Source organism: Carlito syrichta, unplaced genomic scaffold (assembly GCF_000164805.1).
Source record: "Carlito syrichta isolate Samal-C Ts95f unplaced genomic scaffold, Tarsius_syrichta-2.0.1 Scaffold311616, whole genome shotgun sequence".
Taxonomy (NCBI): Eukaryota; Metazoa; Chordata; class Mammalia; order Primates; family Tarsiidae; genus Carlito; species Carlito syrichta.
The window spans coordinates 1,589,209-1,599,388 of record NW_007255712.1 but is presented as its reverse complement, the minus strand read 5'-3'; positions in this window follow the sequence as shown (position 1 = coordinate 1,599,388).

The window sequence follows — 10,180 nt, the reverse complement described above, 5'->3', positions numbered from 1 at the left end:
AAAGATCCAACAAAAAAAGAGAACTACAGGCCAATATCCCTTATGAACATAGATTCAAAAAACCTCAACAAGATTCTTGCAAGTCAGATCTAAAAACACATCTTAAAAATTATCCACCATGGCCAAGTAGGCTTCATCCCCAGGATGGAGGGCTATTTCAACATTTGCAAGACTATAAATGCAATTAAATACATCAACAGATGTAAAACCAAGAACCACATGATTATATCATTAGATGCAGAAAAAGCTTTTGATAAAATCCAGCTTCCCTTATTGATAAAAGCTCTCAAACACCTAGGTATAGAAGGAACAAACCTCAAAATAGTAAGAGCCATCTACGAACAACTCACAGCTAACATATTGCTAAATGGACAAAAACTGGAAATATTTACCCTGGAACTGGAAGAAGACAAGGCTGCCCACTCTCACCCCTTTTGTTCAACATTGTGTTAGAGGTCCGAGGTAGGGCAATTAGACAAGAGAAGGAAATCAGGTGTGTCCAAATAAGAAAAGAGGAAATCAAGTTATTCCTCTTTGCTGATGAAATGATCCTATACCTTGAAAACCCAAGAGAATCTGTCAAAAACCTGCTTGCACTGACAAAGGACTTTGGCAGTGGCACTCTTAGAGCCACCACAGCCAGGTGAGTCTTCCTCCTCAATCTTCCAAGTAGCTGGAACTATAGGCACACGCCACCACGCTCGGCTAATTTTTTAATTTATTGTAGAGATGAGGTCTTGCCAAGTTGCCCAGGATGGTCTCGAACCTGTGGGCTTAGGCACTCCTGTCACATTGGTCTCCCAAAGTGCTGGGATTATGGGCATGAGTCACCATGCCCAGTCAATATGTGCACCTTTTTATGTTGAATATCTCTACCAGAGATATTTATTTTAATTTGAATGACAGCTTGAATTTGACATTAAAATAGTGATATCAATTTTAATAATTCATAACCATTATTGTTTTATAAATGTCAACAATATAAGCTTCTGAGGCCAACCTGTTGGTGTCAAAATGTTGAGATGGTTCTTTTTAGATCTTGACTATTTTAGATTTTGCTTTCAAGTGCTTCATTGTTCTGCAAGCCTCTGGTCTCACCTGCCCTCCCGTCTCTACTAGATTTTCTTCCTTCCCAAATTCTGTTGCTTTTTTTAAAAAATTTTTTTATGGAGAACAGTTTAGGAAGTGTCACATCTCCAGCTAAAACTCTATAGTTTTCTATCTCACGTAATATGTTCTGCTAGTTATAAGATCATCTGCCTTGGAGAGAATTAACCCTTGTCCTTTGGTGCTCCCTGAGTGAGTTAAATACTCTGGTAAGTTTCCCCTCTGACACATTTTGTTCTCTTCATTCCAGAAGTATCCTAATTTTCATGCCCCTTTTCCAGCACCCTTTCTAACTGCTACTCTTTTTCCCACTCCTATTTGACTTTGTTTTCTGTAAGACAGAAGATTTCTGCTCTCAGTTCTCCTTCATCACCAGCCTCAAAGCTACTTATGGAGATTTTCAGAGCTGGGACCAACCAGTAGAAGGGAAAGTTTTGATCAGGATATCTTCAGGGGATGCTGTTCCTATTATGCTTTATGTATATGATATTTCACTCATGTTTAAGGCTAACCTTAGAGATCCAAACATTTGTGAGTATAAGCAGAGTGTTCTATATTTAAAGTTTGCATTTGGCATTAAAAATATATTAGGATGTGGTGTTTTCTCAAAGCTAAGCATTTAAAACATAATCTTTTTCTTTTTATAAGCCTGATAGCCATTGGAGTTTCTCAATATTCACACCAAATTGAACAGATGACAGAATTTCACCTCATTTGAAACATCCTGTTTAGTTTATGGTTGTATTTTAATTTAAAATATCTGTTAAAATAAAAGCACATGCACAGAATTGAGTGCACGGCTTTATTTATTTATTTTAAAGTCATGATGCAAATCCACTCAACCATCCTTTCTTGCTCCAGGCTTTAGCTGACATACAATTTTTCATTAAAATAGTATTCAAACTGAGGACATCTTCAGTAGTCTGGAACATGTTTTCTCCACTACTTGATTTTAAGCTCTCCATACATCTTAAAATTCTCTCAAAAAATTCTGTGACATGTTTGATTATCGCTGAACAAACAATAGCTATGCCTATATCAAGAGCAGTGTTAGTCTGAGTAAAATATACCAGATTTAAAAAAAATTATAGATATGTAGGGTACAAGTCAGGATTAGTTATATAAGCAGGTTTTGTGCAGGTGAAGTTGGGTCCTCCACTGGCTCTCACTTCTCCTGGTTTAGGACCAGGTACCCTTTGTGGTGTTACACGCTCCCTTCCACCCTCCCCTGGCAATGTCCATCGATCCCTCCCTTGTGCTAATGTGATTCATGTTCAGGTTCCACTTATGAGTGAGAACATCTGGTATTCAGTTCTTTGTTTCTGTGAAAGATCACTAAGTATAATGGCCTTCACCTCCAACCAATTTGCTGCAAATGCCATGACTCTGTTGTTCGTTATGGCTGCATAATACTCTGTTATGCATATGTACCACTTTTTCTTTATCCAGTCCACTTTGATGTGTAGTGGGGTTGGTTCCATATTTTTGCTGTTGTCAATAGTGCAGCTATAAATATGCATGTGCAGGTGTTTTTTTTTTTTTTTGGTAGAATGATTTATGTTCCTTTGGGTATATTCCCAGGAGAGGTATTGCTGCATTGTATGAAAAGTCAATTTTAATTCTTTTAGGAATTGCCACATTGCTTTCCATAGAGGTTGAACTACCTCCATGCCCACCAACAGTGTAGAAGCATTCCCTTTTCTCTGTACCCTAACCAGCATCAATTGTTTTTTGGATTTATGCTGAGGGCCATCTTTACTGGAGTTGAAGTTAGGTGGTATCTCATTGTGGTTTTGATTTGTATTTCTCTGATGAATAGTGAGGCTGAGGATTATTTTCATATATCTTTTGGCTACTTGTATATAATCTTTTGAGAAATGTCCATTCATGTCCTTTGACTACTTTTTGATAGGATTCTTTGTTTTTTTCTTTCAGTTAATTTGAGTTCCTTGTAGATCCTGGATGTTAGGCCTTTGTTAGATACATAATGAGCAAATGTTTTTCCCATTTTGTGGGTTTGCTCTCCACTCTCTTGATGGTTTCTTATGTTGTGCAGGAGCTTTTCAGTTTGATGAGGTCCTACTTGTCTGTCTTATCTTTTATGGCATTCACTTTTGGGGATTTGATCAAGAATTTGTTGCCTACTCTGATGCTCTGATGTGCATAAGAGTGTTTCCTACATTTTTTTCCTAGGATCCTTATAGTTTGAGGTTTTATTTTAGGTCTTTTGTTCATTTAGAGTTGATTTTTTTATATGCATTTGGCCAGTCAGTTTTTCCAGCACTATCTGCTAAATGTGGTCTCCTTTCACTGGTGGTTGTTATTGGTGGCTTTGTCAAAGATGAGTTGGTAGAGAGATCTAGTTTTTAACCTCCATAATCTCTGTCCAGTTCCGTTGGTCTATGTGTCTGTTCTTGTAACAGTACCAGGCTGTTTTGGTTACTGTAGCCTTGTAGTAAAATTTAAAGTCTGGAAGAGTGATACCTCCTGCTTTGATCCTTTTGCTGAGGATTGTTTTGGCTATTTGTGCTGTTTTTTTGTTTCTATATGAATTTCAGTTTGTCATTTTCAGGTCTAAGAAAAAGAATGCTGGTAATTTTATGAGCATTTCATTGAATCTGTAGATTGTCTTGGGTAAGGTGGACATCTTGACAACGATGATTCTTCTAATCTGTGAGCATAAAATGTTTTTCCACAAACAAATGTTTTTGTTTGCATCATCCTTGATTTGAGCTATGCTTTGTAGTTCTTCTTGTAAAGGTCTTTCATTTCTCTGGTTAGGTGGATGCCAAGGTATTTCATTTAATGCCTGTTGTGAATGGGATTGTGCTTTATTATTTGGCTTTCTGTCTGCTTATTGTTGGTATGCAGAAATGCAACTGTGTTTTTCACATTGATTTTGTACCCGAAGACCAAGGTCATTTTCAGTGTGAGGAGACTTTTGACAGCTTCCCTAGGGTTTTCAAGATATAGGATCGCATCATTCACCAAGACACATAGCTTGACATCTTTTTCTGGCTGGATACCCCTGATTTCCTTCTTTTGCCTGATTTCTCTGGCTAGGATTTCCTATACCAGCTTTATTAAGAACATTTTTAACAGATTTAATTAAGCTTCTTATTCTGTCAAGTACATTGTTCTCTAAGTAAAAAACTTTTTCTCTATACATAACTCCTTATTTATTAGGAAATATTTTAAGCATAGAAAAAAGTCTAGTAAAATAATAATGAATACCTACTATCTCCCAACTTTGTTAAATCTTAGTATTTCATCATATATGCTTCTGATATTTTAATTAAACTGTACAGATTCATTTGACTTCCTCTGCTCAATTATCCCTTTTCCATTTCCTTCTTCTTCTCTCTAGAAATAACTAATATCTTCGTTGTTTATCAAAGCAGTGTATATTTACATTTTTATTCCATGGGTGTATAGTTTGAAATATTTAGTGATTTAAAGCTGTTTAAAAACATATACATGGTATCACAATACAATTGTTTCTTTGAAGCATATTTTTTTCACAATACATTTTTTAAGTTTTTTCTTATTAATACTTGTAGGTGTAATTTATTTGTTTCACTCTGTAAAGATTCTATTGAATAAACATAGCACAATTTATTTTCATTTGTCCTGTTTTCCTACTTGTTTTTCACTGTCCTAGTAGTTATATATTCAAAGGGTTTCTTGATACAGACACCCAAGTGCTAGTAAATGCTTACTCTTTTTAACCACTGAGATGTGGTGTGGTTTGTTGTGCAACAATAGTGCTTACTCCTTAGTTGAAAATATAAAAATATCTCTTAATCCTTAAAGCACTTTCTACTTGTCATTGGATACAAGTTTTAATATCTCTGGTTGTACTTATCAAGGATCTTTATCTTTGTTGACCAGTAAAGTACATGTTCTTTGAGAGACAGGCCTGGAATCCAGAAGAAGTGGTGTTTCTTCTTCTACACCATTATTCTTGCTTTGGTGATTCTAATTTATTTAATTTCTAAAATAAATGAAACAAGTTCATGTTTAGATCCAATTCCATTGGTGTTCTTCTTTTCTACAAATGTCTAAGCCTTGTTTGTGTTCGAAAACAATGCACCCCAAATGTCCTTTGTGATGTTTTTGATTGATCATAGACAGTCAGGCAGTTTCTTACTTTTAATTCTTCCATCTCCCTCTCCATCGCTGTTCTCTATTGTTGTCTACTGTTTCTAGCTTAGTCCATTGAGAATAAAAAGTCTCCCTCCGTGATGATGAAAGTTTATCACATTGGTGGTACCACCAAACTGTCCTATTTTTTCCTTTCAGCTTGAGATCATCTCCTGAACTCTTGATTTTTGATTTTGATTTGGTTTGTTCCTACTGGACCTGGTATTCAGGTTCACTTGATTTCTTATGCATTTGTTTTTGGTTTCTCACTCATCTTACACTTTAATATTTGGCAGTGCATGAATTTCAGAAAATTATTTGTGTTTAGGATGATTATTTTATCTACTGTTAATTTGTAGCTTATTTTTAATAAACTTGTCCTTCATGCTTTGCTCTTGGACTCTGACTAACTCCTATGAGAAATAATTCAATTCAGTAATTTTTCTGGTGCATTTTTCAAATGAAAAGGCCTATATTTATGTTTTATAGATATTGCTATCTCTCTTTTTTCTTTTCTTTTTTCTAGATTCTGGAACTTGATAGTCAATTGTTAATGTTGAACACCAAGTTATCTATTTTATTGCTTTTATGGTTGTTTTAATATGGCAATTAATATGACTTAAAATTACTCAATTGCAAATGATCTGTTGTTTCATGCTTAGATAATATGAGAGTAATGAAAAATGATAACCTCATCACTGTAATTTTTGATCTAGAACACACATAGATATGGCATATGTGGAAATAAAATGCTACTGCTTCACCCTTCTCTGGGAAGATATCCACTGTATTTGCTACTAATTAGCAATAGAATAACTACCTTATAATTTCTTTGTTCACAATCTTGTTGAATTTAATCATAAGATGTTTACACCTTAGTTCAGGTCTAAATTTTTCTTTACTTATGAGGATTCCTTGATGACCTCATTTCTAGTTCCTTCTTTTGCTGTTTCCTTAGATCTACTGAAACTGTAGCCCGGTTACATTTTCCTTTAAACAGTGGATGGTTTATCAGTGACGATGGTACACTATTTATGAACAAAACATGATAAACCATCCCTCTTCTGAGGCCCATCTTCTTATTTTGGGTACAGATGAAGATCAATAAATATAGAGCAGTCGGAAAGGATACATTCTGAAAAGTGCACACTGATTATCCCTGTTCCCCAGAAAGTACAAAACAATCTTTGTGGCTCTCAGAGTTACTTAGATTTTACCATGAATGTACTCATAGAACCACAGAATAATAGGGCTGGGAAGGATTGTAGATTCCATCCAATAATATCTTAATTTATTAGTGCAGAAATAAATAAAATAGCCAATATTTGGCCTGCTTTGATTTTCAAAGTGTAATTTTCATGTGGTTCAACTAATATGTGGAAAAGAACAAACCCTAATTACTTGCCCAATAAAATGTCTCTGGGATAGGGCTACTGCATTGTGTAAATTCATCTCGATAATCTCAATGTTACCAATTACTCTCTCACCTTGTTTATCCGTCATTAATTTTTCTTTAAAGTTGGTACATACATAGACTGTTTCTTATTTGCCCCAGTGTTTTTTTTGCATTAATCATTTTTAAAAGCAAAGTTGGTACATATTTAGACAGAAACTAAACCACCATTTCCCTCAAGGGAAGTAAGGATATTTTAAATGAAGATGAAGGATCAAGATGTATTACTATAATTCATTACCAGCAGGGAAGCATCCTGGATGATTTCTTTTGTTCCAAGTCATTCTATTATTATCTAAATAGACTTTTCTCAAGTGATGAGTGGGTAGCATTCCAAAAATCATTTGTAATTGAATTGTTCTAAATCTTGGAAGGCAAGTCCTCTACAAAGAATAAAGAATGATTATTATGCTCCCTGATCTGTCTTGCAAAGTTACTTTCACACATAAGCTACCTACATATATTGGAATTGTTTCCGAATATACCTGACCATCATCTGTCTTATTATTTCTAAGGGATGATTGCTTTCTTGATTTAGAGTCTTTCCATCTCAGAGTAGCCGTTTCCAGCATTAATGTAGAGAGTAGAGGTTTCATTGGAGGTAGGCTGGGATATACCCAAGAAACATCAAGGAAGTTTGGTAACTCAACTCAGTTTTGTACCTACGTGACAGAAAGGGGTTCTTAGGACAACCATTCACCAGTTGTTCAGAATCAACAGATAAAAGGAGAATTCTACCCAAGAGGAGCATGGTGCTGCAGACTTGGGTGAAAGTGCTTTGTGACACAATTGTTTATACACTGAGCACTACCTAATTTATAGCTTCTGGACTTCAAATTTGGTATCTCAATCTCATCTTAGAAATTATGTCATTTTGAGTCATGCTTCGTGGCAATTTAATTAGAACACAGTAACTTTATACTGAACTACTTCAATGCTTCTTGGGTCTGAACTTTTCAAATTGTTTCTTATTCGACCCAATGCTTTATTTTTATTCTACTTGATGAGTTTTTGTAATGTGTATTGTGATAGCAGGAATTTTCAGACTTAAAAAATGAACTCTGACTTGCCAAAGGAAGCTTTGTTCCTGAAGGTAATTATTTGCAATAATTGCCATGCAATTTTCTGAAGAGGTAAAATTCCTGGTGTCACATGGCAACATCACACACACAATCCCTGGGTTTCTTGCCGGCTTCTGTCAGAATAACATGTGCAGCTCCCCTGCTGAAAAGTACGGGTTCTCATCCTAGCCACCTGTGGAGGACAAGAAAGTTTTATATCTTTTCCTTACATTTCTAATGTTTTAATTGTCTTTTTGACTGATGTTTAAAGAGAATGAGGATGGCTGGAATGTGGACTGGAGCACTAAGTGTCACTTCTTGTCATGCTGTTTTAGAGAAAACTTAACTCTCAGGAGTAAAACAAGTTGGACTTCTGACCTCATAACCTTCTAGCACTTTTCTCTCACGTTTTTGTCTTAAAGGATTTGGTAAGACGTTGCTTTGTACATTTACCCCCCCCTTTCTGCACAGATCTCGTCATCTTCTCCTTCTTTGCTTTATGTCAACTTTTCTGTAAAAATGAGTACATATTGTAAATATGGACTGTTGGCAAAGGTTGGAAAGGTTCAGATGTGGGTCTCTTACTATTTTAGTCACCAAGTGGTTGGGTTGACCATATCAGTCATTTTTTCTTTACCACAACTTATTTTCATCAGTATCATCATCATCATCTATAAAATTCAGGTTCTAGAAACTCCTCGCCATGGTTTTCCCTTATTCAGGAAGAGGAGAAACTTGCAAGTAGAATAGCTGCCTTCTTATCAGGCAGTGTCAGGCCGTACTTTCTTTTCAAGATCACAAACCCAATATGGATCAGAAACACCAAAGGTTCCATGTGTGAAGGGTGATAAGTCCTTCTGATTTGCTGTGCCAGATATTTAAAATCAATGACAAACCCTGCTGAGATGTCTTAAATTTCAAAAATTTAACTGTGTGGTCCTGGAATATTTGTTTCTTCATTCCCTCTTTTTAGTATTCTTTCCTCTGCAGTTACGTGAATGGTGTAAAGGTGTGTGTGGTTGTTTCCATGTGGGAACAGCTTTATAAGTCATTCTCTGTTTTTAAGAATAAGGTCCTTTAAATAAAAGTGCCAGACAACATATTTCCCCCTTGCGATAACAGTTATGCTTTTTATATTTGTTAACTGAAAGAAATGTACAGTGACATTTGCTATACATTTAATAGAAATTTTGAGTGTATTTTATGCAAGTCATTTATATGTATATGCAAAGTATAGAGGGTGTGAGGTTTTTTTTTTCCAGTTTATAACAGTTTTTAGAGTACAAATAGATACAATTACCTCTAATCGTACCTTCATGTTGCTTCTCTAAGACACCTAAAAATTCTTACTGATTGAGAGCCACAAACTGCCATAGCATAAGTTGACTGTGTGGTATTATTAGGGTATGTGATGTTTGCTAATCGTTTACTTATGGGATGAATGTGGAACAGCAACTATGGTCTATGTGAAATGTATTTCTTAACATTGTATAATAGAAAAAGAATAAAGATGATTTACTAACGTTCTGGTTTATATTAAATCTGGTATTTGTTATAATACATGAACCTTTATTTAAGTCCCCTTCTTAAGGAGTGAATGTGGCTTGAATGTATATGATCTGATATCTTCTTAGCACCACTTGGTCATCACTTTGAAAGTCTTAGCTCCATGGTGATTTTCACCCCCCCAAATTTATTTCTGGTGAATTGCTATTAACAGCCAATCTACTTTATTGGAGTTCTAAAAGGAATTTGCTACTATGTAAATATATGCTTGACTTTGCTGATTAAATGCTGTTGGCACAAAACTGGCAAGGTCTTTAGCTTACCTTAGCCCATTGCAAATCAAGCTCATTATCCTCCTTGATCCCTGCACATTTATGTATCTTTCTCAAAGGTTTTTACACCTGAGGTTTTGTTACTGTTGTTTTCTCTTTAAAATAAAATTGGGAGGTTATTCCTTCTCTTAATTCGTGGTTATGTCTTAAAGCATAACTGCTTCTAGAGGTAGTTGGTATTTATGGCATTGAGAAAGTCAAGAGTCTAAGAGTAGGGAGTGTGCCTAAATCCTAGGTGTCTAAAACAGGGAACTGTATCTAATAAGCCTCAATCAATGTTATACAAGTGAATGAACAGATGCTCAAATGACTTGGGAATAGGGGACTCCATCATTGGAATACAGGTGGTCCCTGTTTATGATGGTTTGACTTACAATTTTTTGACTTTTCAGTGTTGTGCTTTATCAAGGAGTGTACTGATTATAATAGGCTTATCCAGATGTAACACTATTATTAGTTATTTAGTTTTTCTCAGCCCTTAAGTCATACCACTTAGTAGCTGTCCACTCATCTTATCTATAAATGGAGCTATGCAATTATGAGGTCTAGGTATGGGGTTATTTTTTTGCTTTTCAGAA